The sequence below is a fragment of the Furipterus horrens genome, unplaced genomic scaffold (genome assembly GCF_987537825.1).
Source record: "Furipterus horrens unplaced genomic scaffold, mFurHor1.1.pri manual_scaffold_5, whole genome shotgun sequence".
In the NCBI taxonomy this organism is placed as follows: domain Eukaryota; kingdom Metazoa; phylum Chordata; class Mammalia; order Chiroptera; family Furipteridae; genus Furipterus; species Furipterus horrens.
In genome coordinates, this window is record NW_028327175.1 from 122,601,010 (window position 1) to 122,610,785 (window position 9,776).

The 9,776-nt window shown below is 45.2% G+C and overlaps 1 pseudogene; it reads right to left on the minus strand.

Annotated features, from left to right (window-relative positions):
• Positions 1–8,027: 8,027 nt before the first annotated feature.
• LOC150009707 (large ribosomal subunit protein bL34m pseudogene) lies at positions 8,028–8,315 on the minus strand (annotated as a pseudogene).
• Positions 8,316–9,776: the final 1,461 nt, after the last annotated feature.

Sequence of the window (9,776 nt, forward strand, 5' to 3'; positions counted from 1 at the left end):
CAGGATGACAGCTTAAGGGGAGGTACTGAACAAAGAGGATAAAGGACTTGTGAGCATGGACAATAGTGTGTGTTTGCAGGGTGGGGGAGGAGATATAGAGGTACTAAATGGTAATGGGAAAAAAACACAATAAAAAGTTCTTTTTTTTTTTTTTTTTAAATCATCAGTTTTAGCCCTGGCTATATGGCTCAGTGAATTGAGCACCTGCTTGTGAACTAAAAAGTCATTAGTTCAATTCCTGGTCAGGGCAAATGCCTGGGTTTTGGGTCAGGTTCCTGGTTTGGGGTGCCTGAGAGCCAATTATTTGATGTTTCTCTCACACATTGATGTTTCTCTTCCTTTCTTTTCCCTCCCTTCCCCTCTCTCTAAAAATAAATAAATGAAATATTTTTTTAAAATTACCAATTTTAATTTTAACATGATAACTATAAATAGATGTAACCTACCTAAATGAAAGCTCTTTGGGGTTTGTTCTTTCCTTCCTTTCCTTTCTTTCTTTTCATACATGTATACATTTCCCCAAATATTTATTTTATGATATGTACAGTTGTTTTTCCTTTTCTGCGGGAATATGTTCCAAGACCCCCAGTGGATGCCTAAACAGATAGTACTAAACCTTGATTATACTTTTTTTTTTCTATACGTAAGTATCTGTGATAAAGTTTAATTTATAAATTAGGCACAGTGAGAGGTGAACAACAAAAACTAATAATAACCCTGGCTGGTGTGGCTCAGTGGACTGAGTGCTGGCCTTTGAACAAAAGGGTTGTTGGTTCGATTCCCAGTCGGGGCCTATGCCTGGGTTACAGGCCAAGTCCCTGGTTGGGGGTGGTGTAAGAAGCAACCATACGTTGCTGTTTCTCTCCCTCTCTTTCTCCCTCCCTTCCTCTCTCTCTAAAAATAAATAAATAGAATTAAAAAAAAAACTAATAATAAAATAGAACAATGATAACAATATACTATAATAAAAGTCATGTGAATGTGGTGTCTAAAGTGACTAAGTGATTAAAGGGCGAGGACTGCACACAGCTCAGAAAGGCTGGACAGGGTGGTGATTCACCTCCTGGGCAGCACAATGCTGAATGCTCCTCAGAATGGCATGCAACTTAAAAGATATGCATTGTTATTTCTGGAATTTTTTGTCTAATATTTTCAGACTACATTTGATCACAGTAACTGAAACTGCAAAAAGCAAAACTGTGGATAAGAGGGGACAGCTGTGTTATCACACAAAAGTATATGTTTAAATTACAGTGTTATCCAGGCATTATATTTTCTCCAATTAGAAGCATCTTTTTTTTTTTTTAATTTTTTTGCGGTGGGAGCATCCTTGCCCATCCCATTTTGGGTTTTGGGTTTCGGGAGTACTGATATGATTTACAAACAGAGTAGATTGCCATTTGTCAGCTGTTCCCTTCTTGTTCCTTCAACTCTTCACCTCATCCTGAAAACCCTGCACCCTGAAACAGCCTCCCAGGTGTGCAGTTCCCAGTGGTGCTCCCAGCTAACACATCACTTACTGCTGTTGGAAACTATTTTTCTATTATCCCATTTATAAAATCATAGGCTCCCTCTATAATAGAAAGTTTCTTTGTTGTTCCTTTTCCTATGTTGGGGGGAAAAGCTTACATCATTGTTGTATTTTATTTTACCATCTTTATGTAAAGATTCTCTAGGTTTCATCCACTTTTTGACATCAGAACATGTTTTGTCTTTAGGCCTGTGTCCATTTTCCCTCTGGTGTCTCTCTCTCTCTCTCTCTCTCTCTCTCTCTCTCTTTTTTTCTTAAAGATTTTATTTATTTTCAGAGAGAGGGGAAGGGCAGGAGAAAGAGAGGGAGAGAAACACCAATGTGTGGTTGCCTCTTATGCGCTCACAACCCAGGCATGTGCCCCGATTGGGCACTGAACCGGTGACCCCCTGGTTTGTAGGCCAGCACTCAACCCACTGAGCCACACCAGCCAGGGCTCTCTGGTTTCTTTTTGAGAGTTGTGGTTTTGGGGCACAGAGATTAAAAATTAAAGGTTTTATTTTTCAGAAATTTTAGAGGTTAAAGTAGAAGTTTGTACTATTGAGACTTATTAGGTAACACAGGTCACGCACATCTGTTTGCTTTTTGTTATTATAGCTTAGATCAAAGCTGGAACAAATATATCCTAAGTCATCCTGAGGTTTTCCTGATGAATTCCAATTACTTGGTGGTACTTGGGTTTAGATGCTTATCACCTAATAAATACTTATGTTTCTCAGAGAACACTACTGAATAAGAGTTCTAGAAATGAACTGAAGATTTAAGAAAACTCTCACCAAGAGAGATTATTATTTGGATTATTGCAATGTAAATACTACTTGTTGTCTTGGACCAGTAAAAGAAAGTTCTGAAATATGCCAACCCTGATGAGTTATGACCCTATAATTCTACTACATTTAAATATATTTTGATACAATTATCTGGAAAATTTCACACAATTTCGGCGCCAATCTAGAGAGTTTTTCCTATTGTCATAGAAAAAAATAGCAAATAACAATTACATTAAGCAGAACTACACTATTTTTTCCCTGTGGGCTAAAATAAACCATGCCTGTATCTTTAACTTCATACTCAGTGGTAGTTAGGTTTTTGGGTGATGGGATGGTGTGTTGCTTTTTCTATCACAGAGAAGAGACACATCTAAAAAATCACTAAAGCCACATTTTATTATGCCATGTTTTTTAAAGTAAAACTCTTTTTCACATAAAAATCTCTTAGTTTATAAACCCTCTCATGAAAAATCTGCACAATCATGGCATAAGAAGAATCCTTACTCCTTTTTTTGCCAGCACCAGCATTGACATTTGCAGTCCCCCTGACTTTCTTCATTCTGTTCTTGGGCTCCTTTCTCTGTTTTGTTGTTGTTGTTGTTGTTGTTGTTGTTGTTTTTTAAGTGTTGACTTTTATTTATTTAAATTTAATTTAATTGTATTGTTTTTCTATTACAGTTGTCCCATTTCTTTCTCTGTTTTCTTGAGCTCTTCTCATATAGGCCATGTCTTGCAAGTCTATGTTTGTTTATTTGTTTGTTTGTTTTTTTGCATAATCCAAGGAATCAGATTATGCAAAAGCCAGTTGTCTTGCCTCTGCCAAAATGGGTTCTGAATCCAAACACAAAGATGACATCTGGTGTGGTCTCATACACTTTGGCTAGTTTTCTCCAAATTTCTGTCTTAGGTACTGTTGCCTTCCCAGCATAAAGGATGTCAATAACCATTTATTTCCTCTGAGGTAGTCTGTTGCTCATGAACTTCCTGGCCCGGGTAGTTACTGTTATCATTCATGATGGAAGCCAGTCTTCAAGCAGCCAGGGAGGAAAAGCGAAAGCAAAACTTCCTTAAGCTATTTCATATGAAGCTTTCAGTAGAGAAAGGGATTGCTAAATTCTCTGGTTTCTAATCAGCTAAGAGGCGAGAGCCTTAGGGCAAAATAAAACAACAAAAACAAAAAACCTGTTAGAAACAGAAAAGTCCATCATGGGAATTATAAGAGATGCCCTTATAGATGTGTGCATCTGCCTGTCTGTCTGTGCATTCTTAGAGTATGCAACCTAGCCGGGCTCATCTTGCTGACCAAACAAATTTTGAAGACTTAGTATGAAAAACACAGTATAAAATCTCTCACTGGTTTTACTTTTTGATCTACTTTTTGAAATGGTTCTCCTAAAAAAATTTTAAAGTACACAAGTGAATTGTGCTGCTTTAGATAGTTCCCTTGAGACATCCGTTAAACTTTTTTTTTTTTCATGTGTGCAATTTTCATTTAAGTTGCCCAACAGAGAAAATCAGGAGACCTTTTCTCAGCAGTTTTACCGGTATTTTCCTGTCAATATATGCAAATAAATCTAAATATATATGTTTGGCATGTTAGGGCTCAAATCTTTGCATAAACAAGTCAAGCAAAAACTAATTTCTTCAGATTCTTTTGCAAATTGTCAGGAAGCCCCTATACTGCCACTCTTTCTTTGACCTTCTCTCTCCTTTGTGTTTAGAGCTGTACCCTAAAGCCCTGGGCCCTTGAGAAAGGCAATGATGTGAAAATGCTATCTTTATTATTATTATCTTTTGCTACCACAGCTGCCTTTTATGTTACCTTTTAATGAAACAGATACCAGTTTTGGGGATGCCCACTTTGTTCCTCTGGGACCTCTAAGTAGTGGACGTGCTACAGTGATGAGACAATTGTGCTTTTTGGTGTTACCATGGCCACCAAACTTCTCACCCTGTGCCTATTCCATCTCCTGGACCTGCCTCCTGGGAAGCTTTCTGCTCTTCTTCCTCAGACCCAGTGTGACTGTGTGGCCCTTCTCCAGCTGCTCCACACAGATTTTTCTCTTAGTCGTCGTCGGCAGCCGTCCGTCTCGAGAGACGATGGCGTAGCTTCTTGAGAGTCTATCTGCACCGCCGAGAATGGCTGTGCAGTCCGACTCGGGAGTGACAATCCCTGCCACACTTGTTACAGGTGAAGGCAGATGGCCGTTGTTGCTGCTGTTGACACTGCTTCCGCCTCGATCTTTTCTGGACCGCCTCCTCGTTGCGCGCAGCCTCTGCACGTGACGTACCTTGCCTGACCGCGAGCCTCCAGGCTAGGCGGTCGTCTGCTTGAACTTCCCATGTGTTGAGATTGATGGAGCATTGTGTCATGTCCTTTTTGCAGATGTCTTTGAACCGCAGTTTTGGACGCCCTGTCATCCTCTTGCCTTCTGCTAGCTCGCCGTAGAGGAGGTCTTTGGGGATACGGCCTGCATCCATTCTTTTGACATGGCCGAGCCACCTGAGGCGTCTCTCGCTAAGAACTGCATGCAAACTGCTCATATTGGCTCGCTTCAGCACCTCGGTGTTGGGGACCTTATCCTGCCAGGCGACATGCAGGACGCGTCGCAGGCACCTCATGTGGAAGCTGTTGAGTTTCCTTTCGTGCCTTGCGTAGGTGGTCCACGTCTCGCTGCCATAGAGGAGAGTGCTGAGTATGCAGGCTTGGTAGATGCGCAGTCTGGTTTTCTCAGTGAGGCTGGAATTGTTCCACGCTCGCCGGTTCAGTCTGGCCATAACTGTGGCTGCCCTGGCGATTCTCCGGTTGACCTCCAAGTCGACTGACAGAGAGCTCGAGATGGTGGACCCGAGGTAAGTGAAGTCGTTGACAATCTCCAGGGTGTACCCGTCGATGGTGATGCATGGGGGAGTCCCCGTGCCTTGAGCCATAACATTCGTCTTCGTCAGGCTGATGGCTAGTCCGAACTCCTTGCATGCGTGGGAAAGGCAAGTGACTAGCTGCTGGAGTCCCTCTTTGGAGTGTGATGTCAAAGCTGCGTCGTCGGCGAAGAGCATCTCACGGATGAGCACCTCTTTGACTTTGGTCTTGGCTCGTAGACGGGCCAGGTTGTAGAGCTTGCCATCGGATCTGGTGTGAATGAAGACACCCTCGCTGCAGTCCTTAAAGGCGTATTGGAGGAGCATGGAGAAGAAGATTCCGAACAGCGTAGGCGCGAGGACGCAGCCCTGCTTTACTCCGCTGCTGACTGGGAAGGCCTCAGAGGTTGCGCCGTTGTAGGACACCGTGCTGTGCATGTTGTCGTGAAAGGACATGACCACAGCAAGCAGATGTGGCGGACAGCCAATCTTCCGTAGCAAGCTGAAGAGACCGCTTCGACTGACCAGATCAAACGCCTTCGTAAGGTCGATAAAGGCGAGGTAGAGTGGTTTATGCTGCTCGTGACACTTCTCCTGCAGCTGGCGTAGGGAGAAGATCATGTCCACTGTTGATCGGCCAGCTCTGAAGCCACACTGGGACTCTGGGTAGACGCGGGAAGCAAGGGTCTGCAGGCGGGCAAGAGCGACCCGGGCGAATACTTTGCCGACGACGCTGAGGAGAGAGATGCCCCGGTAGTTGTTGCAGTTGCTGCGGTCTCCTTTGTTCTTGTACATGGTGATAATGTTGGCGTCTCTCATATCCTGGGGGATGTAACCCTCCTTCCAGCAGCGACAGAGTAGATGGTGGAGCGGCTGTAGCAGGACTGGTTTCCCGCTCTTTAGGATTTCTGGAGGGATTCCGTCGCTTCCTGGTGCTTTCCCGCAAGCGAGGCGGTCGATGGCTTTGCTGAGCTCTGCCGCAGTAGGTGGGGTGTCTAGCTCCTCCATGACTGGTAGGTCTGGGATGGCGTTAAGAGCAGTGTCTGTTACGGTGTTCTTCGTTGCGTACAGCTCGAGGTAGTGCTCGGTCCACCGCCGCATTTGCTGTTCCTGGTCAGTGATGACCTCACCTGTCTTGGACTTAAGGGGGGCGATCTTGGAGGGGATTGGGCCTGTTGCCTTCTTGATACCCTCATACATTCCTCGTGCGTTGCCTATATCGGCGGCTTCCTGAATGCTTCTGCACAGGTTTAGCCAATAGGTGTTGGCACAGTGGCGGGCGGTCTTCTGGACTTTGTTCCTGGCAGCCCGTAGAGCTTGAAGTGTACTGGGAGTGGGCGTGACCTTGTAAGCCAGTAGGGCCTTCCTCTTAGCCTCGATCATGGGTTCCATTTCTTCCCAGTGAGCCTCGTACCAGTCAGCGTTCTTCCGCTCTTTCTTCCCGTAAGCAATAATGGCGGAGTTGTATATGGCGTCGCGGAGACGTGGCCAATTGGATTCGATAATGTCATCTGCCGCCACTCCCTCGCCGAGTGCATCTTCCATCTTGCTGATGAATTGCTGGGTCTTAACTGGGTTGCTGGCACAACTGGTGTTGATGCGTGGGCGACCCTTCATCTTGGAGTGGTGCAACCTCTTCGGCATTATGCGCACCTTGCTTACCACGAGGGCATGGTCCGTGTCGCAGTCTGCACTGTGGTAGCTGCGGGTGAGGAGGGTGCTGCCAATATCCGTTCTTCTGGTGATGACGAGGTCAAGCTGGTGCCAATGGCGGGAGCGGGGGTGCCTCCATGACACCTGGTGGATCTCTTTGCACTTGAAGAATGTGTTTGTCACGCACAGGCCGTGGTGACACGAAAGCTCAAGCAGTCGCTGACCATTCTCATTGATCTTTCCTCTCCCAAAGTTTCCAAGGCAGGTGGGCCAGGCCATGTGGTCGGCTCCTACTCTTGCGCTGAAGTCTCCAAGGAGATAGAGAGCGTTACTTCTGGGGATCTTGGATAACGCTTCGTCCAGTGCATGGTAGAACTGTTCTTTCTCTTCGATGGTGGCGCAGAGGGTTGGGGCGTACGCGCTAAGAATGCTGACTGGGCCGAAAGTTGTTGACAATCGGAGGGTAAGTAATCTCTCTGTGCCTCCTGTGGGTGGCTCTATGGAGTTAACAAGCGTGTTCTTCACAGCAAACCCAACACCGTGCTGTCTTGGTTGGTCCGGAGACTTCCCTTGCCAGTAGAAGGTGTAGTTGGTTTCTCTGATAGTTCCGTTGTCGGCCAACCGGGTCTCCTGTAGAGCCGCAATGTCGATGTTTAGTCGTGCCAGTTCCCTATCGATGACAGCGGTTTTCCTGGCACCCTTGATCCACGGAAGGTCTGCAGTAAGTCCGGGGCACATGGTCCTGATGTTCCAGCTAGCGAGGCGAAGAGCCGGAGGCTTCTTTCTTGTTGTTTCTCTTAGTATAGCTCAATTATCTGCCCAGTATTTACTTTCCTAATTCTGCCTGCCATGACAACCTCTCTTAGAGACACAAAACACTTTCATTCCTGGGTGCTGCGCAAGGAAATAATAAAGCAATAGTTCTTGCTTGAAGCTGCGCGTCTTGAAGGATGTGTGAAAGAGAGGAACATTTATTTGTGCCTACTGTTGACGAGAAGAAGGGTTCTATGGAAAATAACCTCACAGGGTAATCTGATCATAAATTCCTAACAGACTAGGTTATGGTGGGTAGTCATGCCCCAGACATATAACTTCTTTTTTTTTTTTTTAAGCCATCCAACCTCCCCACAAAAACAGCTGCAGGGAAGGAAATGCTTTAATGGTGGGGTGGGGATGAGAGTGGGGGGGGGCGGGTCCCATCAGCAGCGTCCCACTCAATGGCTCAGAGATTTGCGGCCCTTGAGCATGCGGCGAAGGATGACCTGGACGCCGGCTGGCGTGCTCAGGCGCTTGATGCAGCCATGCCTGTGCTTGCGTTTGATGTTGCTTGGCTGGTACTCATTCCCGCGCCCCTTGCGCTGGCTTGGCTGCGTGGCGGGGAGTCCCTAGCCTTCAGGTAGGCTCAACAAGGCCTGGGGCTGGAGCCACCTGACACCCAGTATCGTCACCCACCTACTGACTGGACACAAAAGGCCACTCAAGGATATGCCCAAGAGAGCCATGCCTCGCCCGCGGATCACGCTGTCGCCCTTGCCGCTATTCCGAAACCCGTAAGTTCGGCATATAACTTTTTAGCAAAAGATTTATATTTGCCTAAGCAAGAAGCCTTGCCCATTGTTTCTGTGCATCTAGGTCAACACATCTTTCAAGAGTCCATAATCTTAAGTATCCCATAAACCAATCCTGGCCTTGCTTTCTTCCACTTCCATGTAATCTTGCTTACATTCTTTCCTTAATTTCAAATGCATGAAAGAAACTGCAAAACTGTTATTTTTCAGAGCATTTGAGATCTTGCTCCCTGGCATATGTGGTTAGTTTGATCCAATTCTCTTCAGGTTTGGATGTTTCTTATATTGACAGTCAATCTTGGATACTTCCCTGACAGTAATATCATACATGCCAGGCTGAGGGTCCAACAACACCGCAGAACTTTTCTACTGGAAGTTCCAGGGCTATTGCCTCATGCCATTGAATTGACATAAGAAACCTGCACACCTGTAGGGACTTTTATGAGTTTATTTGAGCCAAACTGATGGCACTTCCAGGAAGCAAGCTCCCAAAACACTCCATAAATGACAGTTTTGGTTTCTTTTTTTACACTTGGAAATAAGGAGATAATTTAAGGAAAATTACATAGAAGCGGGAGAAAGCAGGTTGGAGATTGGCTTATAAGACAGTTAACAAGATTAGGTAGTCTCTTGAGGGTGGTCACACTTTTGGAGTGGGGGCGGTCTGAAAAGAGGCACTTCAAGGGTGTGCTAACCTAGATGCACAGAAACAATGGCCAGAGCTTGCTTTAGGCAAATATAAACCTGTTACATGCCTGGGGGGTGACTACACACCATGACCTGTCCAGTTAGAAATTAATGATCAGATCACTCTGTGAGGTTACTTTCAGTCACTGAATTTGTCAGATTTATTACATAGTCCCTTTTTATTTCACAGCAGTAATGATACTAAGAATCTGCTGGACAGTTGTTACAACCTCCACAAGACAGGCAATATGAATGTGGACATTTCTGGTTTTGCCACTCCTGAAAATCCAAAAGCTTCGGCTGCTATGATGGCCAGAACATTTGAAGTTTCCACAAATGGTTGCTGCCTCCAATGCATGTTTGACAAAAGTGGGTGGAGTTGATCAAGAGATAAGCATGGAACTCAGGAGGGTCATGGCTGGACATGTACACTGGGGAGCTGAAGGCATGATGTAGATGAAATTGTCTAGAGTCAGTTTTTAACCTGGAGTTCTTGCTAGGGGTCAGAGGATAGAATTTAGGGGATCACAGATTTGGAGAGGAAATCATTATGGTAGTCTCTCCTTTTCTATACTTTTGCTTTCCAAAGTTTCAATTACCTGTGGTCATCCACCAACCATAGTATTAAAAAAAATTTTCAGAAATGAATAATTTGTAAATTAAATGCCATTCTGAGTAGTGTGATTCTTATTGAGCAAAGTGGGGTTC